This window comes from Natator depressus, chromosome 1 (assembly GCF_965152275.1).
Source record: "Natator depressus isolate rNatDep1 chromosome 1, rNatDep2.hap1, whole genome shotgun sequence".
Taxonomy (NCBI): Eukaryota; Metazoa; Chordata; order Testudines; family Cheloniidae; genus Natator; species Natator depressus.
Genome location: NC_134234.1, coordinates 133,771,726 through 133,789,702, shown reverse-complemented (window position 1 = coordinate 133,789,702; position 17,977 = coordinate 133,771,726). Strand labels below are relative to the sequence as shown.

Sequence of the window (17,977 nt, the reverse complement as noted above, 5' to 3'; positions counted from 1 at the left end):
CAAGAGAGGTGATGGCTAGGGAGCCAGAAGCCTAAGAGTGGGTGCCCTCACTGGACCATAGAGAGAGAGACTATAGGTGCCATTGCTCTGAACTTTGACAAGGTTATAAAGTGTTTCTTCTTCAAACTATAGTCTGTGGGGTTGTATGAATTAGCACACTGATTAGTCACTTCTAGAGACTGGGTTTGAACTCCTTCTTTCACTTACTGGATATTTTTGAAAATCTCTTCCCAGGAAATAGTGGAAGCCTGTCCACTTTACAAAACCACCAGAGTTAGTCTGCAAGACAGGTGTCAATTTGGTCTAGCTAAAGACCATAATATGCAATAAGTCATAATTTACATTCATTGAAAACCCTGAGGGGGAAGATAGGGATAAAGCCAGGCATTTGGAGAGTTCCTGACTTCATTATTATCTAGCCACTTTTAGTCCCTCGTTTCAGTTAGCACCAAAATTCATTTATCTTACATTAATTTGCCAAAAACAGTGGAAGCTTCATTGTAGAAGCAAGAAATATAAAACCAAACATATCTGTTCTGCTCTATTTTCTTATTTTAAACTGCAGCAAAATGTGAACCACCAGAAGAACAGTTTTCTTCAATCTTCTCATTCCACGCTTTACCCTCAGTGTTTCCATTTTGTATATAGACTGAAGTTCACTCCTCTGGGAAATCTGTGCCACTGCATGTGCAGAATTTATGACTTAATGCGAATTTATGTGCAGAAAAATGATTTTCTGATGGGGAAGCAAAGGCAAGCCACAAGAGCAGTTATGCAACCCTACCCAGCAGTATGTTTTGGGTGCCCTGGGCAGCTGGCAGAGAGGCACATCACTGTGAGGCAGGACTGGGGAAGACCTGGCTCGTGGCTCCTACCGTGCGCCGAGGTCAGCTGCTAGTCCTGGCTGGGCAGGACAGGACTTCCTCTTCCCCTGCATGGCATCCGGAGCTGGGTCAGACCTACCCCCTGATTTCTCCCCCAGCTGCAGGAAGCTCTGCAAACTCCCCCTTCTCCTCCCCCCCTTCCCTTAGTTGCAGGAGGGAGGGATCCCTTTACAGGGAGCTGTTCCCCCATCTGCCCAACTCCCGTGCATCCAGACCCACCCATACCCAGATTCTCCTGCCGAGCCGAACCCCCCTGCACTCAGAACCCCTCCTTATGAGCCCCAGTCCCCCTGCACTGGACCACCCCGACAAGCCACCCACACCCGGATCCCCCTCCCACCAAGCCCCAACCAGCTGCACCTGGATCCCCACCCCACTGAGCCCCACTCCCCCTGCATCTGGGCCCCTCCCACTAAGCCCCAACCAGCTACACCTGGACCCCCTGCAGAGTCCCATTACCATTGTACTCAGAATCCCCCAACAATCCCCTGTGCATCCAGATCCCCTTCGCACCTGGATTCCTCACTGAGCCTCCCGCACCCAGACTGCCCCAAACAGAACCCTCTCAAACCACTCCTGAATCCCCCCCACACTAAGCCTCTGCCTTGTTGAGCTTGCCTACCCACAGGGAGGGGCAGGGCCAAGGGGTGTTTCTCTGGCAGGCCCGGTTCTTGCACTGGGTCAGGGCTGGGTGCAGCCTCACCACTGAGTCCGTGTTTTCGGGGTTGGGGCAGGGAAGAGAGCTGCACAGTGATCTCCCATCTCTGTGCAGCCAGTGGCCTGTGCTCCCCAATGCCCTGCTGGAGCCTCCACATTTATTTGACAAATAAAATTTGCAGATTTTGAAGAATATTAAAATATTGTGTGCAGAATTTTTATTATTTTGGCACAGAATGCCCTAAGGAGCAGAAGTTCATTAAAAACAGTTATGGGTCTATCTTTTTCTATTGAAGACTGCATTCTCTACGTGAGCCAATTCACCCTGCTTGCAGAAACATCTTCAGCCACAACAGCTGCAAATGTGTGAGCTCTACCAGACCTTATTCTGTCCACTACAAAACCTTGATGGAAACATTTACAATGTTTGTCTCACACTTCTTGTACTCAACATATTTAACTGGATTCAAAGTACTGAGGCCACATCTACATTCAGAATTTTAGCAAGCTCCTGCACTGTTGGCTCAGCACTGCTGCTAGCAAGAATCGGAAGGCTGGTATAGTTTGGCTGCCTGCATGTTTTCCTCAGCATCATCCAGACTTGTAAAAAAGCTTCCAGAAGTGTTATAATTGTCAATTTAAACACAAAAGAAGTCATAGAAACATTTCTAACAGCAACCTAAGCTACCTAACCTGAAAGCCCACTCCACACTTAAGTTTTAATTCGACACAGCTTCAGAACTCAGGTGTGAAAAATTCCCACCTCTGAGCACAATAGCCATGCGAACTTAACCCCCAGCATAGATTCAGCTAAATTAATGGAAGAATGCTTCCATCAACCTAGATACCCGCAAAGATGTAGGGCTTGGGAAGGCTGTGATCCTACAGCAACAGAAAAGCCACCTCCATTGCTGTAGGCTGTATCTACACTATGGGGTTATGCCAGCATACCTACCCCACCATATCTATGCGGCTTTAGTACCCACAGTGTAGACATGGCCTAAGGTTCCTATACCAATCTACCCACTATCCCCATAAATGTATGACAATTAGGAAAGGTCAAACTAGTTCAGCAAAATAAGCACCTGTCTAGAAAGTCAGAGTTGGAAAGGCATTAGGATATTCTCCACTCAGTCACTGGAGGGTTTTCCCTTTATATGGCCCACTTAGTCTTTCTTCCTTCCTCCCTAAAGTGCAGTATGCAGTGTAGTTGTAGCCATGTAGGTCTCAGGATATGAGAGACACAAGGCGGGTGAGGTAATAGATCTGAAGAAGAGCTCTGTTTGGCTCAAAAGCTTTTCTCCCTCACCAACAGAAGTTGGTCCAATAAACAATATTACCTCACCCACCCCATCTCTCTGATGAAGAACAATGTCCCACTTGTTTTAATTACTACTATTAATTGGCATACATATCACCTGAAAACAGAGCTGCTTTTACAGAATTGAGAGCTGCTATAAACTGGCATACATATCACATGACAATGTGCTGATGTAGAATCAAGGCCTGTACCAGACTCCTGGAATTTCAGGTGTGCTCTGGTTCCTTCCATCTACAGTTCCCACTTTTTTGTAATGCTCAGTCTTACAGGCCCTATCTAGAGTAAGAAAATTTTTTTTAAATGCCCGAAGTTCGGTAAAAACTGGGAGCCTTAATGCAGAAAGGATTTCAAAACTAGAGAAAAGAAGGTAGCCACTGCCTATAAAGTTTTGTCCACAGCAAGATGAATAAATGTATTCATCCTTGGACTACACTATTTGAAGATAAGCAACACTGCAGTGGTGCCCTCCTGGACATATGTACAAGGTTAGAGTACACTAATATTTTTAAAATGTCATTTAACAAGAAATTAGTAGTAGAGTGGCCAATTTTCTTTCACAAACTTTTACATCCTAGTAAATATGCAACCATAGCCATGATCTTGCAAAGATGTTGAGCAATGCATAACTACACAAGAAGCCTACTGAAGTTTATGAAACTACTCGCATGTGACCAGGGCCGGATTAATGCAGGTGCTCTAGGGGCTGCAGCCCAGGGCTTCGGGCTAAGGGAGGCCCCCATAAAAATAAATCCATAATTATATACAATTCAGTGGTCACCAACCCGTCGATCGCGATCGACTGGTCGATCCTGGAGCCTCTGTCAGTCGATTGCGATCTCCAGGCTGCTAAAAGTCCAGCCACGCAGCAGAGCTCAGGTAGGCTGCCTTCATACTGTGGCCCCATGCCACTCCCGGAAACGGCCGGTTGCTGGCACATCTCTGTGGCTCGTGGTGGGAAGGGGAGAGGAGGGCGGCTCTGCACACTGCTCCCCACCCCCAGCACCATCCCTGCAGCTCCTATTGGCCAGGAACTGGAGCAGTGGTGCTTGCAGGCAGTGCACGAAGACACAGTGTCCCCCTGCCGCCAGGGGCGTGCAGGGACATGCCAGCAGCCAGCCGCTTCCAGAAACGGCATGGGGCTATGGCAGGCAGGCAACCTGCCTGAGCCCTGCTGCTCTGCCACCCGGGAGCTGCCTGTGGCAGGGAGGATAAAAATCAATGATTTTTTTGATAAAATGCTTTTTGAGGAAAACACCTATCTAAAGATAGTTTTAATTAAGATACATTATAGCTCAAATATATCTCATCATGGGATAGGGATTATAAATTCTAATTCTATAGTAAAAGACAATTATTCATGTAATGTTTAAGAAAAGTTTTGTAAATGAGTTCCAGTAGTTCATGGATTAGGAACCCAATCTTATGGGGTTCCATGGGCTTCTGTATAGATTATTTAGGTTAAATCTATCTATCCAATGGGACTCAGTGCTTAGTCTATAAGATACCATCAGAGATGTTTAATTTTGCAGTTCTCAAACTGTGGATTTGTGTCTCCAGAGATAACATGCTTGTTAACTGCAAAAAATGTTTTTAAATAAATAAATATATAGAGGTAAGAAATAACAGACCTCAACCTTATTGTCCCTCCACAAACTTGTGTACACAGAGTCAATCCCTTACCTCTCTCTAAAAGTGCAAAGTTTCAAAAAGTTCAATGAATAGAAGATTGTTGGGGGTGGAATAGATCTGGACAAAGAGAAGTCGTCTGGAGATAAATGTGAGAAGGGAGGGATAGGCAGTAGAATCAAAAGCAAAACTGTTAGAGCAGCATATTCCAGAAGTCTTGAGGTCTGACTGTAGCCTTCATTGATTTGAGCTCTATCATACCATTCTCTCACTAGAAGGGGAAACCTAAAATGGCAGCAGCCTGTAAAAGAGACCCAGTTTGGGAATAAGAACCATTCAAGAAATATATATTTGCTGATGAGGTTTTAAAGAAAGTCACACCAGTGAACTGGTGGAAGTCACTTAAGCACTTGGATTCAGACACTGTTGAAGTGATAATCTCACTTTTAACAGCAGTAGCTTCTTCTGCTGGTGCAGGAAGAATATTTTCTTCCTTTGGACTAATTCATTCCAAATTGAGAAATTGTTTGGGATCTGAAAAAGCAGGAAAGCTTGTTTTTCTTTTCCAGATTATGAACAAACAGGAAAATGAAGGTGAAGATGACTGAGTTAGCTGCAGAAGCCAATATTTTAAGTTTCTCATGTTGACCTGGCTGACATAGTCGATTTAATTTTTTTTTTAATATTTCATTTAACTATTTTAGTTAACTTTAACAAAAACAAATGTGATTTTAAAAAATTTGAGTATTTAACTAAAATCAAAAATTTATATGCTTGTTGTTAAAATCTATGTTTGCTGTTGAAGAAAAAAATCCAGAATACATAATGTTATTGTTTTAGTTAAATAAAACAATTAAAATGTCTGTCTGGTGATATTCTCCTCCTAATACAGCATGGCAAGAAAATCCTCCAAATATTAATAATTAACCTGTTGAATTGGAGATGGTTCACCTACCAGTGACTTCATAAATATCTGCTTCAATTACCTTTGGTAAATGAAATAACCAAATAATCATTCATTTTCTGATATAGCTGAAAAAATAATCTGAAAAGTTTTCAAAATAAATCACTTAAAAATGTATAGTGTGTACCTTCTAAAAATGAAACCTACATCTATCTGTGAGCTGTGAAGAATATGTATTAAAGTTATAACAACCAACAAGAATGCACTTTTATGAAGTGAGCGTAGCTCACGAAAGCTTATGCTCTAATAAATTTGTTAGTCTCTAAGGTGCCACAAGTACTCCTTTTCACTTTTATGTAGAAATCCATGATTAAATCGAGTCTTCCTGACTAGTGATTTAAATCATGATTTAAATCAATTTGATTTCAATCAAATCCACCCTGGCCTGTGGCAAGCACCTCCTGGGCGGAGCCTGCACCTCACACCCTCTCCCGTACCCTAACACTGTGCCCCAGCCTGGAGCCCCCTCCTGCACCCAAACTCCCTCCCACAAAGAAACTAATATAACAGCTGTTCTTAGGTAAGAAGTAGGCTATTTTGAATTAACTATATTCTACATGTTTTAAGACTGAAATGTAACCACAGAACTGCATTATGTTAATTAAAAGGCAAGTTTAGTATAGCATTAATAGCCTCGATGCCATAATTTGATTATTTTGTTTTAAATTAGGAAAAAGACTTGTATACAGGGCCCCCACAAAATCTAATAGCCCCGGGCCCACAGGAGAGTTAATCCGGCCCTGCATGTGACTTCATGAAAAGTCTCTGTAGGATCATGTCTATGTTTTCTAGTTATAAACCAACTTAGCTACAGCTTGTACCATGGTTCCATATTTCTCCTCCTCCTTTGTTAATTACAAGTTACTTTATCAGTTAACTAGGCTTTACAGTAACAGCACATTAGACTAACAAATACATCAGTGAAAAAAATCTCATTTTCAGATCACTTCACGACACTTTGCTAGTGCCCATATTTATTGCATCTGTGTAGAAAAGAGGGACTCAGACACACTAAGGATTTTTTTTAAACACAGCAGCTAAAAATCATGGATTTTTAAAGTCATGTCTTTCTTCCCATTTCATAGCCTTGAATTGCTAAAGTGGATGCTTTGTATTTTTATTTAAGTTTCCCTGATTTCACAGAGATTTTTCTCTACTAAGGTTTCATAACTTAAAACCTCTTTAACATCCTTACTGTGAGAACACAAACTTAAAACACACACTGATAAGCAAATAAGCCTTTGCCATATTTACAATCAATGCCACCTTCTGATATACTGGACTTCAAGTCAATTGAAGCATTTCAGCTTTAACCAGGCAGTACTCCTCCATCAGGGTTTGCAGCCTGCAGTAAATGGAATTTTTATTCCTAAATCATTCAGGTGTTTAAGGGTTTGTCTACACTTAATCTGAATTAATTTTCAAGGTAGGATGTGAAACTGAAGAGCAATAGCCATTCCTGAGTGCCTTGTTCAGGTTTTGCTTAACCCACTTTTGGATTAAGCTAAACCAGATGGTACTCAGTGCCATAAAGAGTGTCCACAGATGGAGTTATTCCAGAATAATCTCATGTACAGACAATTCTTAAATATAGTTCTAAAAGCCTCAGTTTAGGGGGCTCCTATTTTTGAAATTTTTAGCCTGGGTGAATAAAAAAGCTCACAATAACTTTGTTAAATGTACTGAAAGTCTAAATTAACTTTTCATTGTTAACACTGACACAAGTTTGTTCTGAAGTGACTAAGATTTTATGTCACTAAGGAAAGTTTCATAAAGATACAATATTAGAACCTGATACTCCAGATGCTTCCACAACTGACTATTATGTGATTAAAGTTACATAGTTACTTACATGGTTTTGCAGAATCAGGGTTATAATTTTCAATATTTTGTTTTGTTTTTCCACATTAAGTTTTATAAAATTCATGTAAGATCCTTCTAAGTAGAGGCATTTTTAAAAACCCAGCATCTTAGTTTGTTATAAATTTTTAATCTAAAGTCACAATAGCACAAGTTTTCAAATTTCAATTTTAAAAACCCAAATGATTAAAATAATGGGTCTAAATTACTCCCACTCTGTTTAATGTTCTAGTATTTAGATTAGCCAACTGGTATTCTTTTTACCTGTTTTGAACTCTACAGAATTTATATTTTGTTTTCGAACACAGTTAACATTTATGATATATAACTGCATACGCAAAGAAATCAACATATGTCAAGAGAGACTAGCGAGTGAGGTACTATCTTTTATTGGACTACCTTCTCTTGGTGAAAGGCAAGCTTTCAAGCTATACAGAGCTCTTCAGGTCTGTGTAACTTGAGGGCTTGTCTCTTTAACCCACCTTGTGTCTCTAATATCCTGGGACCAATACAGCAACAACAACACTGCAATATTACATCAAAAAGCATTTACCTTGATTGTTCAGCTTAAATCATCATTCAGCATCTGCAAATGAGGAGACATTAATTTGCAATACGTGTAACCAATTTGTTTTAGCCAATTTTGCTTTAAGAGTAGCTAAGCATAAAATAGCAACTTGTAATATATCAAGAGATTGTACGTGCACATTTACTCTGATAGTTCATATCATCACCAACACACAGCATACCAATTGGTTTAAGGATGGATAGATAGATACACAAATCAGTTTTTCTAGAACAGTTTTGTGAATATATAATACAAGATTCATTGTCATGCCCCTCTCAAAAAGGAAGCCCCAAAACAAGAAAACCTACTATGAAAAGCCATACACAAGACTCTTTTCTTAAGCCTCCCCTCCATCTTTAAAATTAATCTAGAGTAAATAACAGGAATGACATGGAAAAAGATTAGATCATTGAATTCCAAACCCCTGCAGGATAGTCCCCAGAAAAAGGTCATATCAAATAGTGAACTTATACCACATTTGATTTTGACTACAAAACCAAAAAAAAAGGAATTTAAAATGTCCCCCACCCCAAACACACACACAGTTTTGTGACTCACAGAAACTATTTTTCTAGGTATGTCCTCAACCTTCACTAAAATTTTGGGGGAAACCTTGTCTGTATTTTTAATAAAATGCAACATTTGTGAATACTGCATCTTTAGACTGTGATAAATTTGCATCTTTTTGCTGTTAAGTGGATGCTTTAATATATACAATACGTACAGTACCTCAGGAGCTTTTCATTTAAAGTTTCTTGGCTTGAACATTTAAATTCACAGTCTTTATATTGAATTAAGGGTTTTACATTTAGTTTGATTTATTTACAAATTTGTCAAACATTTTCATTTGCTGGCAGACTGGAGAATGCAACATTGTAGCAAAGACACTATAGAAAATACACAGCATATGCCAAATCCTGTAGTTCCTAGGCCCTTCTGTAGTCTGGCTACTGCACCATTGAAGGTAGCTGGGGATTTCTAAAATTTATTAAAAAAAAACAAAACAAAAACCAAATAGGGATCCAGGAAAACCACTAATTAGCTTTCCTTTTTAAGTGCAAATGAACTTGAGAAGGAGCCCGACTGCTTTATAGATACTGAAGCCAGGATGAAAGATATCTAATAAAATTCACTGCTTGAGAAATTCTAGTAGTTGAATATATGAAGCCTAATCCACACTACAAGTAAAAGTGTCTTTGTGACCAGTTTATGACCTTCCTATACTCTTGGTACAAATAATGAGAATTGGTGCCCACTTTTCATCAAATAATGGCTGACAAGTATGCATTTTTGTACAGAATCTAGCATAATAGATCATCAAATCTTGTTTGGGGACTACAGATATGGCTACAATACAGATAAATAATATTTGTTTCCATGCCTACCGTGCTGCCTAATCATGTTCATATCAGTGCACTCTAACTGAAAAGGAGAGCCGCTATCCCATACTACCCCTGCAAAGGATAGAATGCAGGGAGAATGTGTATATAGAGTGGTACCATCAGCACATGAAACAATGCTGATGGTTGTCCAACCACGCAGCTGATTACACAGGCCCTCCTAATCACGTGGCCAGAAAATAAGGCTGCAGGAAGACAGAGTGGACCAATTTAAATCACTGATTTTAATCATTATTTAAAAAGGCAAGCAGAAAACAATTGAAATCAAGATTTAAATCTTGATTTCAATTGTACTTTTTAAGGTTTTCTTTCCTAAAGAAAGGTTAATTCTCATTAGTTGGTAACCTTTAAAACATGTTGATTTGCAACTAAATATATCCTTTACACTAAAACGGGTACTTTTTGATAACCAGGACAATACACTATTATATAGCTTAATGTAGTTAGATTCTTACTTTTTACATTTTTATGTTAGAAAATGGTGAATGATGCATTTCTTATTTACTAGATTAATTTTTTGCTAATGATTTGTGTCAAGTTCTATTTGGATGGAAACTGGAGTACAATTAAAAGTGTGCAAACACAGGATGTTTTTTGTATGAAATTAAACTACCTTAAATGTGCAGGATACACAATAAAAATATTTATATAAACATGCTTTGCCCTTAAAAAATTGATTTATTAAACAAAGGAATCATTATTTGTCAGTAGTGAATTGAAGTGATTGTTTCTGGTCATCATGTCTTTCAGATATTAAATTAGTAGTTCTTATCCTCACACCTAGTTTTTATTCATAGTCTGGAAGAAAAACATTCCTGCTTTTTCAATTCCCACTCAATTTCTTAATTTTGAATGAACTAATCAATGAACTGAACTAGTTGAATAAACTGAAGTGGAGAAAAAGATTCTTTCTGCAGCCACAGAAGAGACTACTACTTCAAAAGCTGGTTTAGCACGTCAACAGGCCTTGGTTCCAGGTGCTTAGTCAGTGACTTCCATAAGTTCAATGGTCTGAGAACTTTAAAATCAAGCAGTACATATCTGTGGCCTCATATTTAATTATTTTAATAGATTATTGTAAATTTAGGCCTTATACAGCTTGTCATTTTAAATAGGTTTACTTTTTAAAAGTATTTAAATACTTTTATTTTATAATTTGTTTAAATCATCCATTTTTATCCTGCAGGAAGACAATTGTGTGCCTTGCTGAGCCTTTGTCTGGTGCAAAACCACTAACTATAATACTAAGAATAATGTGGTATATAAAGGCAACTGTGTTTATAGTCCACTATGCCATTAACGGATTACAATTTCAGTTAAAAGTTGTAATATGAGTAGTGCCAAAGAAACCACCAAGCTTCACAGGTGTTTGACCAATTTAAACTTGTACTTTCTGAGTAAAAGGAGTAGCAGGAGGTGGTGCTCTAGGGAAAGAACATGACAGCTTGTGGCCCTCAATTTATGTATTTATTTGCAACAGACTTGTTCAGGGCCCTGAACTAGGGTGAGGGTTATAATTGGAACCATTATTACTGAAAGGAGGGAGATGGGGCCCCAAGTGTGACCCTTTAGTTACATTTTAAAACATATTCAAAATACAAGAATAGACTAGAAAAAGTGTCTAACTAGAGCAGGTCTGAAATTTTCAGATGAAAGTTTCACTGTGAAATGCTGATTCATGGAACCTGAAATGTTTCATGGAAAAACACTTCAGGTTCAATAAGTTCTCTCTGAATTGCAGGCAGGGGTTTGATGGAAGCATGCCTGATTCCCAGCTGGCTCATGTGAGTATCAGGAGTCTGCAGTCCACAGCAGCCCCACGAGCCGATCTGCTCCATAGTCAGGGACCCCGGGCTTCTAGAGTTCCTGCAGCAGAGCCTGGAAGCCCTGGCTTGAACTGAGGCTTGGCTCTCAGCTCTGCACAAGGGTACCTGGAAGCCCTGAAAATGGCAACTTGAGCAGGTGTCTCAGGCTTTCCAGGCTCCCTGTCATGGAGCTGAGAGCCTGGAATTTCTGAGCAACAGCACAGCTACGGCTCCTGGGGCTCCCTCCTGCCAGAATTGGAAGACTGGGTCAAGCCATGGCTCTCCGGGTCTAGGCTCCCAGCACTGCAGCATGGATCCAGAAGCTCCAAGAGCCCCAACCCATGTTGCAGCTCTAAGGGCTTCCAGACTCCCTGCCACTGAGCTGGACTTCCATGCCAGCAGGCTCCCCAGGTTGCAGGAGTCAGACAGCGCTGGGAGCCAGCTAGCCCGGGAGTTTAGAAGCTCTGGGATCCCAGACCCCCTAGGCCTAGAGCAGCCCACATGGCAACAGTTTTAATCTTCTCAATGATTTTTTTTTTCAGAATCTCTAGGTCACAAGAAATTTCAAAATGTTGACATTTCCCAGAAACCTGAAATTCCAAATTTTGGCCAGTACTAATTATTATAACCCTTTCCCCTACTACGTTCTCTAACCCTTCTACTATGAACTACTTTTCAGATTGGAAATACCTTGTTAGCCTCCCCAGCCCCCTTTATTTTGATTTTTAAAAATGATCCTTATAACCATAAGCCATAATGCTTAAAGCCACAGCCCAACAGCAATAAGCTATCCCAGGAATGCATTCTTGGCTATTGGTACACTAAGGCTTGGTCTACACAACTGGGTTAGGTTGAACTTAGCTGTGTTAGGTCGATTTAAAAATTACTGCGTCCACACAACCAACCCCGTTCCACTGACCTAAAGGGCTCTTAAAATTGACTTTTGTACTCCTCCCCGACAAGGGGAGCAGCACTAAAATCGACCTTGCTGGGTCTAATTTGAGGTAGTACGGACACAAATCAACGGTATTGGCCTCCAGGAGCTATCCCAGAGTGCTCCATTGTGACTGCTCTGGACAGCACTTTGAACTCTGATGCATGAGCCAGGTACACAGGAAAAGCCCCAGGAACTTTTGAATTTCATTTCCTGTTTGGTCAGCCTGGCAAACTCAGCAGCACCATGCAGTGCTCAGGTGACCATGCAGTCCCCCCAGAATCGTAGAGCGTAGAACGTTTCTACGGTCCCCCATCATCTCCGTCCCTGAGGTTATTGCAGATTAGAAGGCAAAAAAAACGCACTCGCGATGACATGTTTTCCACGCTCAAGCAGTCCTCCTGCACAGCTTAATGCATGGAGGCATTCAGTGGCAGAGCCCAGGAAAGAATTAAGTGAGCACAAAGAGTGGAGGCAGGATGAGATGCTGAGGGGGAGCATCTGTTGGGGAAGCAAACGGACATGATGAAGCATCTGTTGGAGCTGCAGGAAAGCCAACAAGAGCACAGACCCCCGCTGCATCCACTGTATAACTGCCTACCCTCCTCCCCATGTTCTATAGCTTCCTCACCCAGACACCCAAGAATACGGCGGGAGAGGCTCCGGGCACCCAGCCACTCCACTCCAGAGGATGGCCCAAGCAACAGAAGGCTGTCATTCAAACAGTCGGATCTTTAGTGTGGTTACAGTAAGCAATGTAGCCTTGTCCTTCCCTCCTTCCCCACCCCACCCAGGCTACCTTGTCCATTATCTCTTTTTTTTTTTTTTTTTAAAGAAAGAACGCATGGTTTCAAAACAACAGTTACTTTATTTCGAAGGGGGGAGGGTGGTTGGCTTACAGGGAATTAAAAATCAATAAAGGGGGCGGGTTTGCATCAAGGAGAAACACACACAACTGTCACACCATAGCCTGGCCAGTCATGAAACTGGTTTTCAAAGCTTCTCTGATGTGCAGCGCGCCTTGCTGTGCTCTTCTAATCGCCCTGGTGTCTGGCTGCTCAAAATTGGACGCCAGGCGATTTGCCTCAACCTTCCACCCCGCCATAAATGTCTCCCCCTTACTCTCACAGATATTACGGCGCACACAGCAAGCAGCAATAACAATGGGAATGTTGGCTGCACTGAGGTCTAACCTAGTCAGCAAACAGCGCCAGCGAGCTTTTAAACATCCAAAGGCACATTCTACCACCATTCTGCACTTGCTCAGCCTACAGTTGAATTGCTCCTTACTACTGTCCAGACTTCATGAGCCATGGGAGCAAGGGGTAGGTGCGACCGCACGGTGCTGCCGGTTGGGAGAGCAACCTGAGGCAGAAGCCTCCAGCTCGCATGATATTCCAGGCAGGACTGAATCTCCATGAGACGAAACTTAAGGAAGAGAATGACCTGGACTCTCTGGCTCCCATTCGGTGCTCTAAGAGGAGAACAGTCATGTCTTTCCAGGCATCCCTGATCGACCTCACCAAGGTCTGCCAGGAGCACCCAGGAGACGTACGACAGCTATCAGTCCTACTGCACCATCTGCCGCGAAGGCAAGGAGCTGCTGCTGTGTAGCAATGCAGTACCGCATCTGCCAGCAGCACCCATAAGATGTATGGTGACGGTGAGCTGAGCAGCCTCCATGCTTGCTGTGGTATGGCATCTGCACGGGTAACCCAAGAAAAAAGGCGTGAAATGATTGTCTGCCGTTGCTTTCACGGAGGAAGAGAGGGGAGCCTGACGACATGTACCCAAAACCACCTGCGACAATGTTTTTGCCCCATCAGGCATTGGGAGCTTAACCCAGAATTCCAATGGGCAGTGGAGACTGCAGGAACTGTGGGATAGCTACCCACAGTGCACTGCTCTGTAAGTTGATGCTAGCCACAGTAGTGAGGACGCACTCCGCCGACTTAATGCACTTAGTGCGGACATACGCAATCAACTGTATAAAATCGGTTTCTAAAAATCCACTTCTATAAAATCGACCTAATTTCGTAGTGTAGACATACCCTAAGAGTACTTTCAACTTCATGTCTCTCAACCAAGACTTTAAAATAAAAGTTATTACTTTAAACCAATTTAGTTAAAACTTGTGCAAAACACTTTGTCGACAACTTAGGGCTTGTCTACACTTAAAAGACATTTAAATCCACACCCTACTTCAATTTTAATTAACTATTCTAGAATGACTCCTCGTGTGGGCACACATTCCAAATTAAGTGTCCACACAGCATTGTTCAGAATAACTATTCCCAAATAGCTCCATGTGTAGGCGAGCCCTTATTTCAATTTAAAACAGGTTTATTTCAGTTTCTTATATCAATTAAGAACAGGTTTAAGGTAACAAATAACAGCATCCACACAGATTTTTAACTAACCTGATTTAATTAAACTGGTGCAAGGTAGTTTGCAGACAATGCTATAGGCCCTTGGTCTCAGATTTAATCTACCTCCATCCCTGGGTGCAATTCACTGGTCAGGTTGCCCTTCTGCATTGTTTCCCTGTTGCTTTGCTGTACTGATAGTTCACATCCTCTGCTGGACAGCTTATCACATGTGTGACAGGCTACCTGAGCCTCTCCCATGGCAACTCTATTGTGGTTTCTTCTCTGTCTTGTTCCCTGCTCTGCTGATTACAATTACTTTTCATGGCCCACCTGCGCATCTCCCATTCCATGTGGATGCACAACTACCTCCCTACTGGGATGTTTTACCTTCCTCAGCCCTACCAAAACAGTCTCTCTTCTAGGACAACTCCACCTGACCCCATATCTCCCAGGCTCTAGCTACAGCCATCCATGAGACCTGCTACCTGGTATTTCCTTTGCAATCCACTTCTCAGCAGCTGCCTCCACTCTGCTGCCCACACATCACCTGATTCTCTCTGTGCCTGATAATTTCTTGCCCTGGGATGTCACTTCCTTTTCTTAGTAACTCTGGCTAACACAGTGTTCTCTGTCAGCTAGATCAGCATTTCGCAAATTTAATTGCACTGTGACCCCCTTCTGACAACAAAATTACTACATGTCCCTATGCACTGTGTTGCTCTAGAATCAGGGCTGGCATCAGGAGATGGCAAGCAGGGCAATTGCCCAGGGCCCCACAAAGCTAAGTTGCTCAGGCTTCTGCTTCAACCCCAGACCCCAATAAGTCTAACACTGTCCCTGCCAACCCCATTAAGATGAATTCACGACCCACTTTGGAGTTGGGATCTAACCACTTTTAGAACTTATCACAAGACCTACCTATTAGCTAAAGTTGCCCCTTAATAAGTGTATTTTAAAAAGCAAACCGAACTCCATAGGAACTGGGAAGGGTGAAGACCAAATTCTCTGTGAAGCCAACATCGATAATTAAATGTATATCTAGTTTACCTATTATACTGTTAGACGGGTGCTATATATGACTCCAGTGAGCAACTCCCTCTCCAGTGCTCACCTCAAAAGCTGCTCATAGGTTTTTTTGAAGCAGCAATTGTATGAAAGTGACATCATTTAAGTATGAAACCAAAGTGGATGCTGGCAGATTCAGTACTTGACACTAGATTTTGAACAGCAGCGAAATTGTTATTGGGGTTGTAAGTGTACGCAGAGTCAAAAAGATGACACTGCATTCTTACATTTAGAAAGGGAGTTTTTAAATGAAGGCTTACAATTCACCACAAATTGAAGCTGTGTCCCCCAGGCTAGCCAGGGAGCTTCCTGCTTGCCGGTAGCATGTAAGCTACTGGCATTTCCCATCTCGGTAATTACCTACTTAAGATCAGCCTTGCCCTTACAGTTACTTGGGGGAAAGTAGCTTTTCAAGCCACACAGTTTAGGGACCTTCCTTCTCAGTCAGACTACAGGAATCTCCCTTCGAAAGGTGCTAAGGGGACAAGGAAAGCACCCCGCAGAAACCGAGTTAACCTGAGACAGGCTGGTGATTTCAACCGGCGCTGAGAAAGCGCCCTGGAGGGAAAGGGATCCGTCCCACAGTCACGCGATCGCTAATCACGCCACATTTCATTACAGCGCAGAAGAAGTTTGATCAGCGGCTTGACTCCCGGTCCCCATCTTGAACTGCTTGTTTCCACAGCCAGCGCCCCCCCGGCAGCGCCCTTCACCCCCGGCCCGGACCCGGGAAAACCGCGCGCGGGGCCACGACGGCCGCGGCCACAAGCCAGACCCGGAAACCCGGGGAGAGCAAGTGAGAGGTGGGGGGAGGGGGCTCCCAGCCCGACCCCCGGCAGGCAACAAGCGCAGACACCGCCCGCCCCGCAGCGCAGGGAGGCAGCGGCCCGGGCCAGGAGCGAACCCCGAGGGGGGAAGGGTGCCGGGGGGGGGGGGGGCCGCCTGCACCTGCCGGGCCGCCCCGAGGCCCCGTCCCGCGCGGCCACCTCCCGGCCCCGGCTCGAGACGAGGCTCCGCGCGCTGTTACCTGCCGGGGGAGGCGCCGCTGATGTCGGCACCGGAGCTGCGCAGCTCCCGTCCCGCCTCTGCACCCACCAGCTGGTACGGGAGGGAGAAACAACATGGCGGCGGCGGGGGTGGGGCCTCTAGGTCACGTGACCCGGGCCGGCCGCAGACCCCCCCCGCGCTCACTCCCCGCCCACCCAGGCTGGGGCGCTGCTGTGGGCGGGGCCCGCGCGCCTCTCTGGCAGGAGGCTCCGCCCCCAAACTGCGATCATTGGTGCCCGCCTGACGGCGCCCCCCCCCGTCCACTGGAGCCTCAGTCACCCGGTGCCGTCGCTCGCGCTTGCCCCGCCCAGGCCCCCCTCAGCGGGACTGAGCTGCGCGGCCGGCCGGTCCCCAGCCATGTCCCCTGTTCCCCCATTCCTTCCCACGGCCCCTCCCCGCCATGCACACCGCTCACTGCTAGCTCCTCTTCCCCCCGCCACTAGCCCACCTCCCCCCCCTCCACACACACCAGCCCGAGCTGGCCCCCTGCCCATCCTTGCCCCCCGCCACAGACCCCCTTCCCCCAGCCCACGCACACACTCCTCCCCTGCCCCCCCCCACCGCTCACTCACGCCCACAGCAGCCCCCGCCCTCTCCCCGCAATTGAGTCTGTCGCTGCAGGGTGTCAGAGCTGCTCCCTTTTCCAAGGTCTTGTTCCCTGCTTTTGGAGGCTGCAGCACCAGCAAGGCTAAGGCCATTGCAGAGCGCAGCCGCTGCGTGAAGCCTCCAGATCAGTCGATGAGAAGCAGTCGTCCAGGCCGCTGAAGGAGGGGAAGATCCTATCCTGACTGCCAGACCACACGGGTCACGAGCACTGGGGAGGCATCCCAGCCACACTGCCCCGATTGCTTTACTTTTACAACTGTTTGCCTTTGTGCAGATTCTTGTTCTCCCAATAGCCCTGATCTGTTTGTGAGGGTGACACAGCGCTTTTATGCTATGTCTTTTGCTCTGTCTCGGTCATCAGATCATTTACTTATACATGAATCACTTCAATAAATGTTTTTTTAAAATAAAAAAAGTTTGCAGACTTATCTTTGTTGAGAAAAAAACATTGAGTCATCAGCAACCCAGACGTAGCAGCCTGGCACTCAGATTAAAATTCTTATTTCCCCTGTGCTCAGTTGCTAATTCAGGCCGAAATGGACTCACCTTCATTCTAGTCTTGAAGTTTGGCTGTGTGGGCAGCACCGAGTTGTATCATCAGGGTTTCAGTCCACAGACCTTTCCCCAGCTTCTTATTTTGTTATCCTGTCTTCCTCACACTCCACTGTGCTCTGCTTGTTTGTCTCATCCACCAGCGTCTTGTTTTAGACCAGGGGTGGCCAACTTGAGCCTGAGAAGGAGCCAGAGTTGACCAATGTACATTGCCAAAGAGCACAGTAATACATTGCAGCCCCCATCAGCTCCCTCCTGCCCACCAGCAACACTGCTGATTAGTGCCTAACCCTCCATCCCTGTGCCTCCTACCCATCCT

The 17,977-nt window shown here is 44.2% G+C and overlaps 1 protein-coding gene across 12 annotated transcripts in view; it reads right to left on the bottom strand.

The window, feature by feature from the left end:
- The window catches only part of RAB9A (RAB9A, member RAS oncogene family), a 20,449-nt gene extending 2,472 nt beyond the window's left edge, over window positions 1-17,977 (bottom strand). For 3 of the 12 annotated variants that reach the window (XM_074966840.1, XM_074966875.1, XM_074966864.1), the window contains exons 1-2: window positions 16,481-16,591; window positions 7,866-7,898 (exon numbers count right to left, since the gene is read on the bottom strand). The gene's annotated coding sequence lies outside the window, so the exon portion shown is untranslated. Of the gene's footprint in view, window positions 1-7,865; window positions 7,899-15,969; window positions 16,086-16,480; window positions 16,592-17,072; window positions 17,218-17,652 lie in introns of those variants that run through there. The other 9 variants (XM_074966849.1, XM_074966897.1, XM_074966890.1 and 6 more) reach the window with 8 other exon arrangements.